Source organism: Canis lupus, chromosome 8 (genome assembly GCF_011100685.1).
Source record: "Canis lupus familiaris isolate Mischka breed German Shepherd chromosome 8, alternate assembly UU_Cfam_GSD_1.0, whole genome shotgun sequence".
Taxonomy (NCBI): Eukaryota; Metazoa; Chordata; class Mammalia; order Carnivora; family Canidae; genus Canis; species Canis lupus.
The window spans coordinates 29,250,676-29,271,231 of NC_049229.1; the positions used below are offsets into that span (position 1 = coordinate 29,250,676).

The 20,556-nt window shown below is 37.3% G+C and overlaps 2 long non-coding RNA genes and 2 other non-coding genes across 6 annotated transcripts in view; 2 read left to right on the forward strand and 2 right to left on the reverse strand.

Moving 5' to 3' along the window:
- Positions 1-20,556, forward strand: part of LOC106559102 — a 155,165-nt gene that overhangs the window by 3,483 nt on the left and 131,126 nt on the right. For all 3 annotated transcript variants that reach the window (XR_005363259.1, XR_005363258.1, XR_005363257.1), the window contains exon 2: positions 12,609-12,803. This is a non-coding gene — a long non-coding RNA (uncharacterized LOC106559102). The remainder of the gene's footprint in view (positions 1-12,608; positions 12,804-20,556) is intronic.
- Positions 1,829-9,430, forward strand: LOC111097037. The gene is made up of 2 exons (XR_005363261.1): positions 1,829-1,892; positions 8,878-9,430. It is a non-coding gene; the product is annotated as an uncharacterized LOC111097037 (long non-coding RNA).
- Positions 11,766-11,835, reverse strand: LOC119873134. The gene has a single exon (XR_005363926.1). It is a non-coding gene; the product is annotated as a small nucleolar RNA U2-30 (small nucleolar RNA).
- On the reverse strand, positions 11,991-12,069 carry LOC119873135. The gene has a single exon (XR_005363927.1). It is a non-coding gene; the product is annotated as a small nucleolar RNA U2-19 (small nucleolar RNA).

The window sequence follows — 20,556 nt, forward strand, 5'->3', positions numbered from 1 at the left end:
TTATTTTTATTTTTGTTTCTGTTGTCTCAGGGAACCTATCTAGAAAAACGTTTGTACAGCCAGTGTCAAAGATGTTACTGCCTGTGTTCTCCTTTAGGGTTCTTATGGTTTCAGGTCTCACATTTAGGTCTTTAATCCATTTGGAATTTATTTTTGCATATGATGTAAGAAAGTGGTCCAATTTCATTCTTTCTTATGAAGCTGTCCAGTTTTCCTAACACCTTTTGTTGAAGAGAATGTCTTTTTCCCATTGGATATTCTTTTCTGCTTTGTCAGAAATTAATTGACCATGTAATTGTGGGTTTATTTCTGAGTTTTCTGTTCTGTTCTATTCATCTATATTTCTATTTTTATGTCAGTACCATACTGTTTTGATTACATAGTTTTGTAATATTACTTGATGTCCAAAATTGTGATGCCTCAGGCCTTGCTTTAGTTTTCAAAATTGCTTTGGGTATTCAGGGTCTTTTATGGTTCCATACAAATTTTAGGATTGTTTTAGTTCTATAAAAAATGCTCTTCATATTTTGAGAGAAGTTGCATTAAATGTGTAGATTGTTTTTGGGTAGTATAGACATTTTAACAGTATTCTTCCAATCCATAAGCTTGGAATGTCTTCCCATTTCTTTGTGTTGTCTTCATTTCTTTCATCAGTCTTTTATGGTTTTCAGAGTACAGGTATTTCCTCTTTGGTTACATTTATTCCTAGATATCTTATTATTTTTGATGCAATTATAAATGGGTTTGTTTTCATAATTTCCCTTTCTTCTGGTTCATTATTGTTATATAGAAATATAAGAGACTTCTGTACATTGATTTTGTATCCTGCCACTACTGAATTCATTTATCAGTTCTAGCAGTTCTTTGGTGGAGTCTTGAGTTTTTTATATATTATATCATGTCATCTGCAAATAGTGAAAGTTTTGCTTCTTCCTTACCAATTTGGATACCTTTCATTTTTTTGTTGTTGTCTGATTGCTGTGGCTAGGATTTCCAGTACTATATTGAATAAAAATGGTGAGAGTGGACATCCCTGTCTTGTTCCTGATCTTAGGGGAAATGCTCTCAATTTTTCCCCATTGAGGATGATGTTAGCTGTGGGTTTTTCATAAATGGCCTTTATTATATTGGAAATATGTTCTCTCTAAACCTCCTTTGTTGAGGGTTTTTATCATGAATGGATGTTATACATTGTCAGATGCTTTATCTGCATCTATTGAAATGATCATATGATTTTTATCTTTTCTCTTATTGATGTAATAATGTATCACATTGATTGATGTGCAAATATTGAACCACCCTTGCAACCTAGAAATAAATCTTACTTGATTGTGGTGAAAGACTTTTTAAAATATATTGTTGGATTTGGTTTGGTGGCATTTTGTCGAACATTTTTACATCTATGTTCATCAGAGAATTAGCCTATAGTTCACTCTCTCTCTCTTTTTTTTTTTTTTTTGTGTGTGTGTGTGTGTGTGTGTGTGTGGTGTCTTTATCTGGTTTTAGAATCAGGGTTATGTTGATCTCATAGATGAATTTGGAACTTTTCGTTCCTTTTCTATTTTTTGTAATAGTTTGAGAAGAATATGTATTAACTCTTCTTTAAATGTTTGGTAAAACTCACCTGTGAAGCAATTGGACTTTTGTTTGTTGGGAGTTTTTTGATTAGTGATTCAATTTCTTTTTTTTTTTAAATATTTTTTTAAAGATTGTACTCATTTATTCATGAGAGACACAGAGAGAGAGTCAGACACAGGCAGAGGGAGAAGCAGCCTCCCTGCGGGGACCAACATGGGACTCAAACCAGGACCCCGGAATCACTCCCTGAGCTGAAGGCAGAAGCTCAACTGCTGAGTCACTCAGGTGTCCCTGGTGATTCAGTTTCTTTACTGGTAAAGAATTTTCTTTAAAATTCTTTAAAGAATTTGATCTGTTCAAATTTTCTATTTCTTCCTGATTCTGTTTGGGAGGTTATATGTTTCTAGGAATTTCTAGGTTGTCCAGTTTGTTGGCATATAGTTTTTTATAATATTTTCTTTTAATTGTTTTTATTTCTGTGGTGTGTTATTTCTCTTCTCTTATCTGATTTTATTTATTTTAGTCATTTGTCTCTTTATCTTGATAGGTCTGGGTAGAGGTTTATCAATTTTATTGATTTTTTTTAAAAGATTTATTTATTTTAGAGAAAGACAGCAAGGAAGCATAAGGAAGAGGGGGAGAGGGAGAGAGAAGGTCAAGCAACTCCACGCTGAGTGTGGAGCCCAACACAGGGCTTGATCCCACGACCCCAAGATCACTACCTGAGCTGAAACCAAGAGTCAGACACCTAACCAACTGTACCAGATGCCCCTTTATTGATTTTTTTTAAGAGCCAGTTTCTGGTTTCATTGATCTGTCCTATTGTTTTTTTAGTTTCTATATTATTTTCTATTCCTTACTGTTTCCTTCATTCTGCTGGCTTTAGGTTTTGTTTGTTGTTCTTTTTAGCTCCTTTATGTGTAAAGTTAGGTTGCTTGAGAATTTTCCTGATTCTGGAAGTAGACCTGTATTGCTATAAACTTCCCTCAGAATTGCTTTCACTGCATCCCAAGGGTTTTGACCCATTGTATTTTCTTTTTAATTTGTTTCCATGTACTTTTAAATTTCTTCTTTTATTTTTGGTTGACCCATTCATTGTTTAGTAGCATTTTATTTAACCTCCATGTATTTGTGGTCTTCCAGATATTTTCTTGTGGTTGACTTCTAGCCATTGTGGTCAAAAAACATGCATGATATGACTTAAATCTTGAATTTGTGGAGGCTTCTTTTTTGTGAGCTAATATGTGATCTATTCTGGAGAGTGTTCCATGTGGACTTGAAAAGAATGTGTAGGGGTACCTGGATGGCTCAGTTGGTTATGTGGCTGACTCTTGATTTCGGCTCAGGTCAAAATCAAGATCAGATTTTGATCTCAGGATCGTGGTATTGAGCCCTGCACTGGGTTCCACGCTCACTACAAAGTCAGCTTGAGAATGTCTCTCTCTCCCTCCTTCTTTGCCCCTCCCTCTTGTGTTTTCTTTTTAGGGATGCCTGGATGGCTCAGGACATGATCCCAGGGTCCAAGGATCGAGTCCCACATCAGGCTCCCTACACGGAGCCTGTCTATGTCTCTGCCTCTCTCTGTGTCTCTCATGAATAAATAAAATCTTAAAAAAATAAATCTTTAAAGGAAAGAAAATAATGTGTATTCTTATTTAGTATGGGATGTTCTGAATACACCTTAACAGATGTATTCTATCTGGTCCAGTGTGTCATTCAAAACCATTGTTTCCTTGTTGATGTTCTGTTTAGATGATCTCTTGATTAGTTCCTTTATGTTTGTTATTAACTGTTTTATGTATTTGGGTATTCCTGTATTGGGTATATAAATACTTAACAATTGTTGTACCTTCTGGCTGGATTGTCATCTTTATTATTATATAGTGTACTTCTTTGTCTATTGTTGTAGTCTTTGTCTTATTTATTTATTTATTTTAAAGATTTTATTTATTTATTCATGAGAGACCCAGAGAGAGAAGCAAGCTGCATGCAGAGAGCCCCATGCGGGACTCGATCCTGGGACTCCAGGATCATGCCCTGGGCCAAAGGCAGATACTGAACCGTTGAGCCACCCAGGTGTCCCTGTAGTCTTTGTTTTAAAGTCTAGTTTCTCCAATATAAGTATTGCTACACAGACTTTTTTTTAAAGATTTTATTTCTTTATTCTTGAGAGACACAGAGAGAGAGAGAGAGAGAGAGAGAGGCAGAGAGGCAGAGACATAAGCAGAGAGAGAAACCAGATCCATGTAGGGAGCCCAATGTGGGACTTGATCTCAGGACTCCAGGATCATGCGTTGGGCCAAAAGCAGGCGCTAAACCGCTGAGCTACCCAGGGATCCCCTGTCTTTCTTTTGATATCCATTTGCATGATAGATGTTTCTCCATCCCCTCACTTTCAATCTACACGTGTCTTTAGGTCTAAAATAAGTCTTGTAGGCAGCATATAGGTGGGTCTTGTTTTATCCATCTGTTACCCTATGTTTTTTGATTGGAGCATGTAGTCCATTTATATTCAAAGTAATCATTGATAGATATGTATTTATTGCCACTTTATTACTTGTTGCGTGGTTATTTCTGAAGATTTTCTCTGATCCTTTCTTGTCTTTCTCTTTCATGGTCTGCTGCTTTTCTTTAGTGATAGGTTTGGATTTCTTTCTCTTTATTCTTTACAACTTATTAGTGGTTTTTGATATATGGTTACTTTAGGCTTGTATATAACTCTTCTCCATATAGCAGTCTATATTAAGTTGATGGTTATTTAAGTTTTTTTTAAAGATTTTATTTATTTATTCATGGCAGACACACAGAGAGAGAGGCAGAGACACAGGCAAAGGGAGAAGCAGGCTCCATGCAGGAAGCCCGATGTGGGACTCGATCCCAGGTCTCCAGCATCACACCAGGGCAGAAGGCGGCGCCAAACCACTGGGCCACCGGGACTGCCCAATGGTTATTTAAGTTTGAACTCATTCTTTATTTCTCTCCATGTCTTAGGTATATGGTATCATATTTTACATCTTTTTATTTTGTGAGTTCCTGATATTTTACAAAAATACTTATTTTTACTGCTTTTATGTTTGCTATCTTCACACTGTTACTTTTGTTCTTTCCTTTCCACTGGAAGAGTCCCCTTTAATATTTGTTCCAGGGCTTGTTTAGTGGTCATAAACTCCTTAGTTTTTGTTCGTCTAAGAAATTATCTCTCTTCCTATTCTGAATGATAGCCTTGCTGGAAATAGTATACATGGCTGCAGGTTTTTTTGTGTTTTGTTTGTTTGTTTGTTTTCCCAGCACTTTGAGTATATAATGCTACTCTCTTGTGGCTTGGAAAATGTCTTCTGAAAAATCTGATAGCTTTCTGGCGTTTCCCTTGTATGTAACTGTCTCTTTTGTCTTTCTAGCTTTAATATTTTTTATCACTACATTTTCCATTTTAATTGTAATATATCTTGCTTTTGTTGATTATGTTGAGAGTTCTATGTGCCTCTTGGATCTCGATATCTATTTCCTTCTCCAGGTTAGGGCCATCAGTTTTCAGCTATTTTCAAATAAATTTCCCCCCTCCCTTTTTCTCTCTCTCCTTCTGGGACTCTTATAATGTGAATGTTATTATGTTGGTAGAGATACTGAGTTCCCTAATTCTTTTTTTTTTTATATTTTATTTATTTATTCATGAGAGACACAGAGAGAGGCAGAGACATAGGCAGAGGGAGAATCAGACTCCTCAAGGGGAGCCCAATGTGGGACTCAATCCCAGGACCCCAGGACCCCAGGACCACGTCCTGAGCTAAAGGCAAGTTGCTCAACCATTGAGCCACCCAGGCATCCTGAGTTCCCTAATTCTTTTCTTGTTTTGCATAATTTTTTTTCTTTCTTTTGTTCAGCTTGATTGCTTTCCATTACTCAATTTTCTAGGTCATTTCTAGGCTATTAATTTGTTCTTCTGTATCTTTCATCCTGCTGTTCATCCTATCAAGCATGTTTCTCAACTCATTTATTGAGCCTTTGTTTCTGCTTTGTTATTCTTTATTCTGTGATAAGAGTCTCAGACATGTCTTCATTCCTTTTCTCAAGTCCAGTAAGTATCCTTATGATCATTGCTTCAAATTCTCCATCAGGCATGTTACTTATATCTGTTTCATTTAGATCTCTGGCTGTGGCCTTGTCCTGTTCTTTCATTTGGGACAAATTCCTCTGTCTTAATCGGTTTGTCTAAGTCTCTGGGCCTACTTCTGTGTGTTAGGAAAGTCAGGTACTTCTATTCTTAAGGGTAATGGCCTTATGAAAAATTGACCCTGTAGTGCCCTGCCATGTGGTGTCCTCTGTTCCCCAGGGCCTGGTACTTCTGAGAATGTCTTTAATATGTGCTTTGTGGGCTCTTCTATTGTATCCTGGCCATTTTTTTTCCTTAAGGTTAGTCGTCTGCAGAGGCTGTCTGCCTGTTGTGGTCAGTGGTTGGTCCCTGGCCTGAATGTGGTGTTTTAACTGGGTGTGCTCTTGTCTGCTTGTGAACTGAGACCAGCTGCCAGAACTGAGACCCTGGAAACCAGATTGGAAGACAGGGTGTGGCTGGAGTTTGAGCCAATCTTCTGGGCAAGGGGGTCCACCTTGCTGTGCCTGAGGTAAACATGTCTGAGAAGGGTGATTCCACCAGAGCTTGGGGGGATGGGGCTTGGTATAGCAAGATAGGTAATGAGTATTGGTGCTCTCTTGGTTCCCACAGATGGCCCTGTGCTTATGCTGAGGGATGAGAGGGAAATGGCACCTGCCATGTCCTTTGCTCCCAGAAGGGTCTCTCCATGACTGTTGCCTCTTGAAGAAGAGCAAATAACCTCCCCTCTATGTACCCTAGGAACTCTTCAGATTACTGTTTCCATGCTGTATGTCACAGGTTGTTTTCCCTGCCTTGTCTCTAAGAGCAGCCCCAATATCTTAGGGCTCTCCTAGAGCCAACTTGCAGACCTTTAAAACTTTAGGCCTTAACTACCACTGATTGCAAGAACTCACAAGATTCAGCCCCGCTCACTTCCCAAACCAATTGCTATGGGGAATTATCTTTCCCGTGCACTCCCCTGTATTCTAGTCTGTCTCTTACCCTTCTCCACAATGGTTTGCTTCATTTCTGTGAAAAATGCTGTTAGAATTTTGATAGGGATTGCATTGAATCTGTAGATTACTTTGGGTGAATAGACATTCCAACAGTATTAATTCTTCCAGTCCATGGGCATGGAGTATCTTTCCATTTATTTGTGACTTCTTCAATTTATTTCATCAGTGTCTTATAGTTTCCAGTGTATAGGTCTTTCACCTCCTTGGTTAAATATATTCCTAGGCATTTTATTCTTTTGAAGCAATTTTAAGTGAAGCTGTATTTTTAATTTCTCTTTCAGGTAGTTTATTATTAGTGTATAGAAACACAATTGACTTTGGGTATTAATTTTGTATGCTACAACTTTACTGAATTTGTTTATTCTGATAGTTTTTTTGGTGAAGTTTTTAGGGTTTTTCTATATATAGTATCATGTCATCTGCATATAGAGACAGTCTACTTCTTTTCTGATTTGGATGCACTTTATCTATCTTGCATAAATGCTTTAGCTAGGACAGCTATTACTATTAAATTAAATTAAATTAAATTAAATTAAATTAAATTAAATTAAATTATTTGAGAGAGAGAAGGAAAGCACAAATGGGGAAGGAATAGAGGGAGAGGGAGTGAGGGCGGAGCCTGATGCAGGGCTCAACCTCATGACCCTGAGATTATGACCCAAGCCAAAACCAGGAGATGGACAGTCAACCAACTGAGCCACCCAGGTGCCCTCTCCCAGTACTATTTTAGATGAAAGTGATGTTGCCTTTTGTCAAATCCTTTTTCTGAATCTATTAAGATGATTAGATGATTTTTATCCTTAACTTTGTTAATGTTCTATATCATCTTGATTGATGGTGAAACATCCTTGCATCCCAGGAATAAAACCCACTTCCCAGTCTATGAACCTTTTAATGTATTGTTTAATTCGATTTGCTAATATTTTGTTGAAGAGTTTTGCATCTATGTTCATCAGGAAATTGACCTATAATTTCCTTTTCTTGTAATGCCTTTATTTCGTTTTGATATTTAATACTGGCTTCATAAGATGAGTTTGGAAGTATTTCCATCTCTTTACTTTTTTTTTTTTTTTTTTAAGATTTTATTTATTTATTCATGATAGTCACACAGAGGGAGACAGAGAGGCAGAGACACAGGCAGAGGGAGAAGCAGGCTCCATGCACCGGGAGCCCGACGTGGGATTCGATCCCGGGTCTCCAGGATCGTGCCCCGGGCCAAAGGCAGGTGCCAAACCGCTGCGCCACCCAGGGATCCCCATCTCTTTACTTTTTTGGAAGTGTTTGAGAAGGATTGGTATTAATTCTTTAAACATTTGGTAGAATTCACCAGGGGAGCCATCTGGACTTTGTTGGATGTTACTGATTCAGTTTCCTTACTGGTAATTAGTCTTCAGATTTTCTATTAATTCATAATTCAGTTTTTACAGATTGTATGTTTGTAGGAATGTATCCATTTTTTTTCTGTATTATCTAGTTTGCTGGCATAGATCATAGTAGTCTTTTATGATTGTATTTCTGTTGTATTAGTTGTAATGTCTCTTTCATTTCTGATTTTTTTGAGTTTTCTCTCTTTTATTTTCCTTGGTGAGTCTAGCTAAATGTTTATTTTTTCGAAACCCAGCTTTTGGTTTCATTGATCTTTTCTATTGTCTTTTTAGTCTCTGCTTCATTTGTTTCTACTCTGATATTTGTTATTTCCTTCCTTCTACTAAGTTGGTCTTAATTTGTTCTTTTTCTAGTTCCTGAAGATGTAAAATTAGGTTGTTTATTTGAGGTTTTTCTTATTCTTTTATTGTTGTTTCTTTGTTTTTGTTTTGTTTTTAATTGGTTACACAAAGAAAACTTTATTTGCAGCAAATAAGGAGATCATGGGGAATGGTTCAAAGCCTTGACTCAGCGTGTTTTTTATTTCTTAGTGTAGGTTTTATCACTGTGACCTTCCCTCTTAGAACTATTTTTGCTGCATCCCATAAATTCTGGTATGTTATATTCCCATTTTCATTTGTCTCAAGATTTGAGTTCTATTTTTATTTCTTCTTTGACCTGTTTTTTGTTAGCATGTTGTTTAAACTCCATGTATTTGTCAATTTTCCAGTTTTTTTCTTGTAATTGTTCTCTAGTTTCATACCATTGTGATTGGAAAAAAAATGCTTGATATGATTTTGATCTTCTTAAATTTTTATTTTTTTTTAGAGAGAGACTGTGCACTTGATTCGAGGTGGGGAAGTTGCAGAGGGAGAGAATCTAAGCCAGTGCTAAGCATGGAGCCCAACACAGAACTTGATCTCACAACCCTGAGATCGTGACCTGAGCTGAAATAAGAGTCAGATGCTTAACCAACTGAGTCACCCAGGCACACTTCAGTCGTCTTAAATTTATTAAGACTTATTTTGTGGCCTAACATGTGACCTATCCTGGAGATTGTTCCATATGTGCTGGAGAAAAATGTGTATTCTTCTGCTTTTGGATGGAATGTTCTGTAAATATCTGTTAAGTCCATCTGGCTTAACATGTTAAGTCTAATGTTTCTTTATTGATTTTCTGTCTGGATGATCTATCCAATGATGACAATGAAGTATTACTACTATTATTATATTGCTGTCTACTTCTCCCTTTAGGTCTATTAATGTTTGCTTTGTATATTTAGTTGCTTCTAGGTTGAGTATATGTGAATTTACAAATGTTATATTATCTTATTGAATTGACCTCTTTATCATTATATAATGAACTTCTTTGTCTCTTGTTACAAGTTTGTCTTAAAGTCTTTTTTTTCTTATATAAGTATAGCTATTTCAGCTTTCCTTTGGTTTCCATTTGCATAAACTATCTTTTCACATCCCTTCCCTTTAGTCTGTGTGTGTCCTTAAAGTTGAAGTGAGTCCCTTATAGGTAGCATATGGTTAGGCCATATATTAAAAAAAAAAAAAAAAAAAAAAAAATCTGTTCAGCCACTTTGTGTCTTTTGATTGGAGAATTTAGTCTATTTACATTTTCTTAAAGATGTCTTTATTTTAGAGAGAAAGCATGATGGAGGGGCAAAGTGAAAAGGGAGAGAAAATATTAAATGGGCTCCTTAGCAATCAATCTTTTTTTTTTTTTAAGATTTTATTTATTTATTCATGAGACACACAGAGAGAGAGGCAGAAATGTAGGCAGAGGGAGAAGCAGGCTCCATGCAGGGAGCCCAATGCAGTATTCAATCCCAGGACCCCAGGATCAAGCCCTGAGCCCAAGACAGATACCCAACTGCTGAGCCACCCAGGCGTCCCAATCAATCAATCTTTAAAAAAAATAATATACATCTTTTATCTGTGTGTCCATTAGCAAATTATTGTAGTTATAGCTATTTTTACTACTTTTGTCTTTTAACCTTCATACTAGATCTATAAGTGATTAACCTACCACTATTACATTTGATTATTCTGAATTTAACTATATATTTACCTTTACCAGTGAAATTTATACTGTCATGTTTTCCTGTTATTAATTAGCCTCCTTTCATTTCAGCTTAAAGAAATTCCTTTAACGTTTCTTGTAAGTTCAATATAGTGGTGCTGAACTCCAGCTTTTGCTTGTCTGAATAACTCTTTATCTTTCCTTCACTTTTGAAGGATAGTTTTGCCAGGTAGAGTATTTTTGGTTGACAGATTTTTTTCTTTCAGCTCAGTGAATATATCATGATATTCCTTTCTGACCTACAAGGTTTGTGTTGAAAAAACTTGTAGTCTTTTTAAAAAAAGATTTATTTATTTTAGGAGAGAGAGAGAGTGTGTGTGTGTGTGTGCATGAGGGAGAGGGGCAAAAGGAAAGGGAGGGAGAATCTCAAGCAGACTCTGTGCTGAGTGTGGAACTGAATGAAGGGCTTGATCTTACAACCTTGAGATCATGACCTGAACTGAAACCAAGAGTCAGATGCTTAACTGAGTGTACCACCCAGATGCCCCTTGTTGATAGGCTTATGGGGGTTTCCTTATACATAGCAAGTTGTCTTTCTCTTGCTTTTCTTATTCTTTCCTTGTCTTTGACTTTTGATAATTATAGTTTATGTTGGTATGGATCTCTTTGGATTCCTCTTCTTTAGAACTTCCTGGATCTGAATGTCTGTTTCCTTCCTCAGGTTGGGGAAGTTGTCAACTATTATTTCTTTTAAAAAATTTTCTGCCCCTTTCTCTCTTTCTTCTCCTTTTGGGACCCCTATAGTGTATATATCAGGCCTCTTGACGTTGTCCCAATAGTCCCTTAAGCTATCTTTATTCTTTTTCATTTTTTTTTCTTTTTGAACCTCTTATTGGATGAAATCTGCTCTGTTTTAGAGTTTGCCGATTTTTCTTCCATTTCATCTGCTAGAAAAACCTTCTATTGAGTTTTTAGTTCAATTATGGAATTCTTTAGCCCTGTGATTTGTTTGGTACTTTGTTATATTTTCTATCTCTTTGATGAAATTCTCATTTTGTTCATGCATTGTTCTCCTGGCCTCAGCAACCATCTTTATGACCATTATTTTGAACTTTTTGTCAGGTGAATCACTTATCTCTAGTTCATTAAGGTATTTTTATGAGATTTTATCTTGTTCTTTTGTTTGGAACATGTTCCTCCATTCAGTTTTCTTAGCTTTCTTGGTTTGCATTAGATGAAACAACCACCTTTCTCAGTCTTGAAGGGGTGAACCTTATTATTCAGTCCTGAGCTCCTCATGGTTTTCTTCCAACCTTTGTGATTGTCCATGTGGCCTTTTATGTTCTTAATGGTTCCCAGTAGTTGAGGGTATGCCAGTATTAGTCAGTGTCCCAAAGGGGAGGATTTCAGCACTAAATGCAGACTAATTAGAAGCAAGACCCTTAGGGAACTTTTTCTTTTCCTTTCTTTTAAAAAATTTTTCAGGGCAGCCCCGGTGGCTCAGCGGTTTAGTGACACCTTCAGCCCAGGGTGTGATCCTGGGGACCCGGGATCAAGTCCCATGTCAGGCTCCCTGCATGGAGCCTGCTTCTCCCTCTGCCTGTGTCTCTGCCTCTGTGTGTGTGTGTGTGTGTGTGTTTTATGAATAAGTAGATTAAAAATCTTAAAAAAAATTTTTTTCATTCTGATCTCAGATCAAGTGTATAAACCCTCACAGTTATAAAAGTCTGTAGTAAAACTTTTTAGTAATTGATCAGAACTGATCAGTCTTTCATACACACACATCACCCCCCACCTTATCTCATTCATCCATCAACAAGTTCTCAATTATACACTATCACCTTATAAACGCATGCATGCACATTCCTAACTCTAGACATAAGCCCTTATTGTTTTAAATTACTTTTACTTCTTAGAATTATAAAGATCATGCATTAGACATACTGGAAGGCCTCTGATGCTCAGATTAGGATATTTTCATCATTGATCCACTTCCTTTTAAAGAATGTAAATATACTTCCTTCACCGGCAGACTAGGAGATGTTTATTTCTGTCTGCTCCCTCTGCACGTCAAACCCTGGGGCGATAGGCCGTTAAGAACTATTTCTTTATTTGCTACCATCCTACTGAATACATGAATACAAGCCCCAGTGGCCACTAGTGCCCAGTTATCAAGAGATGTGTCTTTTGGGTGGCAGTCACAAAAACCAAGGTGGCAGACATGTGCATAAGCTCCTTTCTCAAAAACATTGGCAGTCTGGAGTGGGGCAGAGGGGAGAGCACAGTGATGGTGCCTGTTGGCCTTACTGGTTTCTGGAGAGGATGGCAATTGGTCCCTGGATGGTTGTTAAAATAGAAGCTTGGCCCTCACCTCAGCTATTAAGATAATAAGCTAATAGGCAAAAAAGAAAGAAAAAAGATAAGCTAATAGGCCTCTTTCACAAAAAGACTACATGTTTCAATCTGCTATTTCTGCAGTGTTCAGTGGAGGGATGTCTGGTTAAGAACTGTTTCTCTGTTTGTTACAGTGCTATGGTACCCACAAACATAAGCCCCATTATGGGGCTCCCTCTGGGCAGCAGCTACAAAAACTGGGGCATCAGACATGTGGACGAGCTCCTTTCTGGGAGACTGATGGCCTGAGGGAGAACAGGAAGATGCACATACCAGCCTCCAATGTCTGGATAGTATTAAATTAGACACCTGCCCCCAAGGCTTTTAAGGTAAGCAAATAGTTTCTTTCATGCAAAGACTGGGTTTGTTTCAGTCTGCTGCCTCTATGCTGGGCCTTGGGGGATAAACCATGGAGAGTCCACAGAAACCCTTTATGAACTATTAGTTCATTATAGACTATGGACCTCATAGGTGCAAATCCCATTGGCTTTCAAAGGTAGATGCTTTGGGAGTCCATTTTTCAGGTGGAAGTCTTCAGAGTTGTGGTACCAGCTGTGGGGTTCATACCTTTCACTCCTCAGAGAGAAGCTCTGAGTTGTGAGTTCCCTGTGCCAGGGTTGAGGTGGATGGTGAGATTGTATGTGAGGCTGTCCTACTCACTTCAGTGTGAGTTTTTCTCCTTTGCTTGATGTGTAAGAGTCACTCAGCTAGTTTCTAGATGTCTCTCAGAGGGAATTGTTCTGTATATAGCTGAATATTAGAATAATAATAATCTAATCAAAGTACATTTATGGTACTTACTATCATAGATAACAACATATGTCTTGTTGTTTTGACCTTCAAAGGTGGCTCATTTTCACCTGGATACTGTGCCTTCATATTGTATACTTGTCTCTAGCTACTGCTAGGTTGTCAGGGTCTTGCTTCCAAGCAAAAAAAACCCAACTGTAGAGGGTTGATCATTAGTTTACAGAATCAGTGAGGAGGCTGGAGAACCAACAGGCTCAGAAAATAAGAGAAGCCAAGAGGGTCTAGGCAACCCAGAACAGCTAGCTGCCCAGAGTCTGGGGCAACCAGCATTTTGGTTTTTAAGTTTCCTCCTGTCAAGAGTTATACCTTGCTTGGGCAGCCCAGGTGGCTCAGTGGTTTAGCGCCACCTTCAGCCCAGGACATGATCCTGAAGACCCAGGATCGAGTCCCACGTCAGGCTCCCTGCATGGAGCCTGCTTCTCCCTCTGCCTGTGTCTCTTCCTCTCTCTCTTTCTCTCTCTCTCTCTCTCTCTGTTGTCATGAATAAATAAATTAAATCTTAAAAAAAAAAAAAGTTATACATTGCTGAATTCCCAAATTCAGATCCTGGGCAGCCAGAAAAAGTACATTTACAATTGATTATTATGTATTATGCCATATGTATTTTGTTTAAATAGGATTGAATAGAACATTTTTTATGGATTTTATTTATTTATTCATGAGAGACAGAGAGAGAGGGAGAAGCAGGCTCCATGCAGGAAGCCCTATGCAGGACTCAATCCTGGGACTCCAGAATCACGCCCTGAGCCAAAAGCAGATGCTCAACCGCTGAGCCACCCAGACATCCCAAGAACATTTAAAATGTGCATTTAATAAGGCCATTTTAGCCATAAGGAATTGTTTTGTTATTATTACTTTTATTTTAAAGAGTGCTATTAAGTACTAGAAAATCTGAAAAATATTTCCAGAACTACAATGTTCATCCTGTTGTGGGCATGGCCGTTTTATTAATTCCTTCCTTGCTGTAAGTGAAAATATACAGAGGTATTCCCCTTACTCCCAGCCCCCACTCCAAAACTAAACCAAATTAATTGTGAAATATGGTATGATTCACCTTATTTTCTGGAATTCACCTATAAAAATCAGGTATTGGCTATGGGTGGCAGAGTCATTTTTAGGCATTCCTTGATTATTCCATTCTCCAGTGTCATTTGACTTCCATCTCTAAATTTAGTCTTTAAGTATCCAACATAGAGCTTATCTACATATTTGTTATTTATTGCTTACTGCAAAGGAATGAATGATTATTTTAAGATTTGTAACATTATGGAAACAAAGAACAAAGAATGATCACTCCCCATAATCCTGCCCTCAGAGATAACTACTATTAACAGTTTGGTAGTTCTTAATCTAGACTGTCTGGTTTCCATTTTCAGCTTTTCCATTTAGCTGGCTACCCTGAACAAGTTATTGGTCCTCACACTGCCTGAGTTTCCTCATTTCAGAGTAATAGTAATAGTTTACTGGTTCACAAGGCTGAGAGAGGGTTTAATAAGATAAAGCATTCAGCAGAGTTACTGATATATAATAAGTTTCATAAATGCTAGTTTGCATACATATGTTAGTCAAGATAGACTAGATTATATTGGAATAACAAAAAATCCACCCAAATATCAGTTGCTTAACACAACAAAAATTTACTTCTTGCTAATGCTGCATATCTTATTGCAGATTGGCAGGGCGTTTTCTCCATGCAGTCACTCAGGGGCCCAGGGTAATGGAAGTTCTATCATGTTGTGGTCACACTCTGCAATGCATGGTACTTTTAGTCATCACAGCAACAAAAAGACTATAAATCACACATCGGTTTTTTTTACTGCCTCAGCCCATAATTGACATACTAAATTTCAGCACTTACAATTTGCTAGTCAGAACTGGTAATCATAGCCCTGCTCTGCTACAAGTAAGCTGTAGACATATGGAATGTGAAGTGCAGAATATTTGGTGAATGCTACTACCTCTTTCAAGTCCACCTTTCCTGCCACCCAGTAATGTAGATTATCCAAATTGTGTTGTAGTTTTTATGTTTTTTTTTTAATTTAATGTATCATGGACATTTCCCCATATCAGTACATATTAATTCATTCATTGACCATTTATTTATTTTTAAAAAGATTTTATTTATTTATTTGTGAGAGAAAGTATGAGAGAGAGAGAGAATGAGCAGGCATGAGTAGGGGAGGGGGCAGAGGGAGAAGTAAACTCCCTGCTAAGAAGGGATCCTGATGTAGTGCTTGATCCCAGGATCCTGAGATCATGACCTGAGTTAAAGGCAGGCACCCAACAACTGAGCCACCCAGGCTCCCCTCACTGACCATTTAGTAAGCCTTTCTATGCATCAGGCCTATTCTAAATACTGGGCTATAACAATGAAGATAACATTTGATAATCCCTGTCTTCATGTAATTTATTGGGTTGCAAACAGGTAAGAAATAAAATATTTTTTTGAAGTATAATGTGTTAGGGCAGCCCCGGTGGCACAGCGGTTTAGCGCCGCCTGCAGCCCACGGCGTGATCCTGGAGACCCTGAATCAAGTCCGTCGGGCTCTCTGCATGGTGCCTGCTTCTCCCTCTGCCTGTGTCTCTGCCTCCCTCTCTCTCTCTCTCTGTGTCTCTATGAATAAAAAAATAAAGTCTTTAAAAAAAATAAAGTATAATGTGTTAGAAGGTAATAAATGTTACGGTGAGAAAAAAAGAAACGGAAGAGGCAGAGGGAGTTTTGAGGGCACAGTTTATTTAATTATTTTTAAAAGATTTTATTTATTTATTCATGAGAGACACAGAGAGAGAGAGACAGAGACATAGGCAGAGGGAGAAGGAGGCTCCTTGCAAGGAGCCTGATGTGAGACTCGATCCAAGGATCTGGTGATCATGACCTGAGTCAAAGGCAGACTTTCAAGTACTGAGCCACCCAGGTGCCCCTTGATGATACAGTTTTAAATAGAATGCCCACAGAAACCTTTGTGAGGTGACTGTAGTTAAATTCTGAAAGGTATGAAAAATATCTTGTGAATATCTTTTATAGGAGAACATCCCAAGAAAATAAAAGTATTAGTGTGGCTTGGTGATATGAACACAAAAACACATTTTCCTATTTTTGTGTTAAGTTTCAAATTTTCTATGAAAATAATTAAAAATGAAAAATAAAACTGGTTGTAAAGCTGACATCCAGATTTTATATCAGTATTTTGGAAAAGAAAAACAGAAAATTAAATAAATAATAAATATAATAAATATTCTCAATCTTTTTTTAAAAAAGGAAAAGTTTTACCAATTTATCTCCTCAGAAACAGTATTTTAACTGCTTTGTTTCTCTACATCCTCATTGACTAGTTCCTATACAATCCAGCATTCGATTAGGATTGTTGTTCATCACTGCATAATTGCATTATGTATGTTAATCTTACCTTTCCAATTATTTGTTAAACTTTTTTTTTTAAGTTTTTATTTATTTATTCATGAGAGACAGAGAGAGAGAGAGGCAGAGAAACAGGCAGAGGGAGAACAGGCTCAGGCAGGGAGCCTGATATGGGACTCCATCCAGGGACTCCAGGATCACACCCTGAACCAAAGGCAGATGCTCAACCACTGAGCCATGCAGGCGTCCCTATTTGTTGAACTTTTAATTCTGTCTTACTTTTTATACCTCTCATTCCCTTTAAAGTGATTAGACATATATAATCAATTCCCTATAAAAATTACAGATTGAGAAATAAAACTTAGTGGTGACTTTCATTTAAATATAACCTCAATTGCTAATAATTCTAACAGTATTTTCCTATATCGAGAATGAAAAAAATTAATAAATAAGCTGCACAAAATATATCTATAAGCAATTTAAAAGTTTTGAGTATTAGAGAACTGGTTTAAAAATACTTCAAGTATTTTTTTCAAGTAATTGGCTAAATTGAAGTATAATTTGAATAGACCTTTCTTAGTCACATACTTATGATTCTTCCCCTAAAAAATTTGTTTTTTCAGTGGTTTACTTTGTTGCCATACAACTAGGCTACGTTGCACAAACATTGTGAGTAAATTCTGTCAGTTTTTCCTTAAGATGACAGAGAGTCTTAACAATTTAGATGATTGTGATTGAAATAAAAAATGAAATCAGCCTTATTCAGCCCAAAGAGTTTACTGAACTCTGTAAAAGTTATTTGGCTAGATTATGAGGTAACACCCAGACACCAATGAGGAGTGTCTCTGAAAGATCACTCACTTAGAACCACCCTGCATTTAGGGGAAGTGGTGACAGGCTGGTCAAGGAAGACTCTTGTTACAGACAAATTTGTCAGTGTTAGTCACACAACTGGAACATAATGTTAAGAAGAAAATGTATGACACTGTTGGGAAGCTATGTTGGAAGAGCTGTGGCCAAAGAAAAGAGAATTACAAATTGCACTTCCATAGCACAGATAACTTGGAAATATGGTACATAAAAAAAGTTTTGTTTTCATAATTTAGTTCACTCCAGTTATAATCTATTTTATATGAGGTAAAATCTCTATTTTGAGAATGTCATTACCTCAGGAAGGAAGAATTACTGCATTATACTGACATTAAGTTAGAAATATTTTTAGGGTTCGGAATGATTACATTTTCGGTATCAGACTATCCAAATCATAAAAACAGTTTTGGAATATAGTGTTCATACCTCAGCATCAAACATAGAAAATGATAAGTCACAGGTCACCAAACTACTCTGAGACTGTAAATAGAAATTTTGATCTCTGAATCTCAATTTCCTCATCTGAAAAAAATGGAGATACAGACTTTCTTCCTTCTGCACTTTACTGGTATGTTTTGGGTATACCAAATTTGTGAGCCTCGTTCTTCTCAGCAAAAACTTGAGCAAAAGGAAGAATAAATAATAATTGAACCATTCATGGTGCCCTTGAAAAGAGTGTTCCCCATTTTCATTGCTAATCCTCCTCTGAAGGGAGAATTTCCTTAAATTTTGACCTGCAGACAGCAGGTTTTTACACTGCTCTGCCCTATCATAAATTCTTTGCTCAATTATCATTTATTCATTCATTTTTTTTAGTAAGTTGGTCATTCACCAGTTGAGGTCATTCCAGCTAGGGACTGGAGATACAAAGAGGGATAAGACAGTTCCAGTCCTCATGTATAAAGAGCAAGGGAGACCAACTTTATACAAGTATTTACAAATGTACTCAGTTGATGCAAATGTACAGAATGCTAATCGGAACTTTCAACAGGGGACTAGGTAATGTATATTGGGAATCGGAATAGATTTTAGATATATCAAAGCTATTAACAAGAAAAATGAGGAGTTGGCTAAGCGAAGAGTGTAAGGAAAGTGATTTAAGCAGAGGGAATAGCGCTGATGGATTTTGAGATACTGAAAGGAAAGCCAACATGGTTACAGTTTAGAGAGACAAAATCCAGATCTCAGACACCTTATTAAGGGATTGGTCTTAATTCTGAGAGAAATGGAAAACCATTGAAATTTTTTGTTTGTTTCTTGTTTTATATGTTTAAGCAGGAAGTGACATAATCACTTGCATTTTTAAAAGATCATTCTAGGCACTCTGAGCAGAATGGTGCCCAAGTCATAGATGTAGGGAAACAGGAGACAATTGGAGGAAGTGAATGACAGGGTTGGCAAAGAGGAGGAGGAAAAAGTGAACTGATTCAAGAGATATTTAAGAGACAGAATCAATAGGATTTGATTGTGAGGGAAAGATGAATCAAGGATGACTTCCAGATTTCTGGCTTACGGAAATGGGTGGATGCTATTTATTTAAATAAGGAATACTGGAGGAAGATAAAGTTCAGGAAGGAGAATCATGAATCATAGTTGACCAGCACATAGCATACACAATCAGCCATTTTGAATATAAAAATCTCAGGGTTTAGATTACACATAGATATGAAAGTACAGATTTTTTTTAAAAGATTTTATTTATTCATGATAGACACAGAGAGAAAGAGAGAGAGAGAGAGAGAGAGAGAGAGAGAGAGAGAGAGAGGCAGAGACACAGGCAGAGGGAGAAGCAGGCTCCATGGAGGGAGCCTGATGTGAGACTTGATCCCAGGACTCCAGGATCATGCCCTGGGCCAAAGGCAAGCACTAAACCCAGGGATCCCTCAGATTCTTTTTTAAAAATATTTTATTTATTTATTTGACAGAGAGCACAAGCAGAGGTAGAGGGAGTGGGAGAAGCAGGCTCAATGCTGGGGGCTCAATCCCAGGACCCCAGGATCATGACCTGAACCAAAGGCAGACGCTTAACCAACTGGGCCACCTAGGCACCCTGCAAATGCAGGTTCATATCAAAATCATGCTTATAACTTGATCCCTAAGTCTTGCTTTTTAAATTCTGGGTGACATTTATACCTTTCCTTTTCCTTTTCCTTTTCCTTTTCCTTTTCCTTTTCCTTTTCCCTTTCCCTTTCCCTGTCCTGTCCTTGTCCTGTCCTTCTTTGAGATAGAGTGTACAAGAGAGAGCACAAGCAGGGGGAGGAGTAGAGGGATAGAGAGAAGCAGGCTCTCTGCTGAGCAGGGAGCCTGACGCAGGGGGCTCAATCCCAGGACCCCAGGACCATGACCTGAGCTGAAGGCAGATGCTTAACTGACTGAATCAATCACTCAGGCGCCCTGATATTTAAACCTTTCAGTGGTCTTTTACCTTCCTATTCTTGGGTATTTCAGATCTTTTTAGGTCAGATCTTAAGTGTTGTCCTGGTTCCAGCTTTAAATTGAACAGTTTGAAGCCCTCTTTTTTTTTTTTTCCTTTTGCTTTTTCTCCTCTTTGTTATAGATTGTAAAACCTTAACTTTTCTTTTATCCTTAGATCTCTCATGTAAGATCTAATTTTATCTGAAGATCACTCCCATAGCTTGAATTTTCTTCATTTCTTATACTTTATTTTTCTAATAACTCAATAACTTCCTTCCCTGGAGCTACCCATCTTCCCTGTGTTGTATCAATTTCCACAATGGAACAAAAAAGGAGAAAACTATTATGAAGGATGAAGTGTATTTTATCACAAGCTATTATTACCACATGTTGCTAGGGGACACCTGTTTCATAGTAATGAAACAGGATTGAACTGAATGTCTACAAATGGTTTTTTAATCTTTGCAAAATATAGAGTTAAAAATAAGAATATATAAAAAAAATAAAAATAAATAAATAAATAAGAATATAGAAACATTGAAAATAAAGGAGCATAAAATATATATCAGGTAAATACTAAGCAAAACAAAGCTAGTATAAATCTATGAATACCAGAAAATGTAAGATTT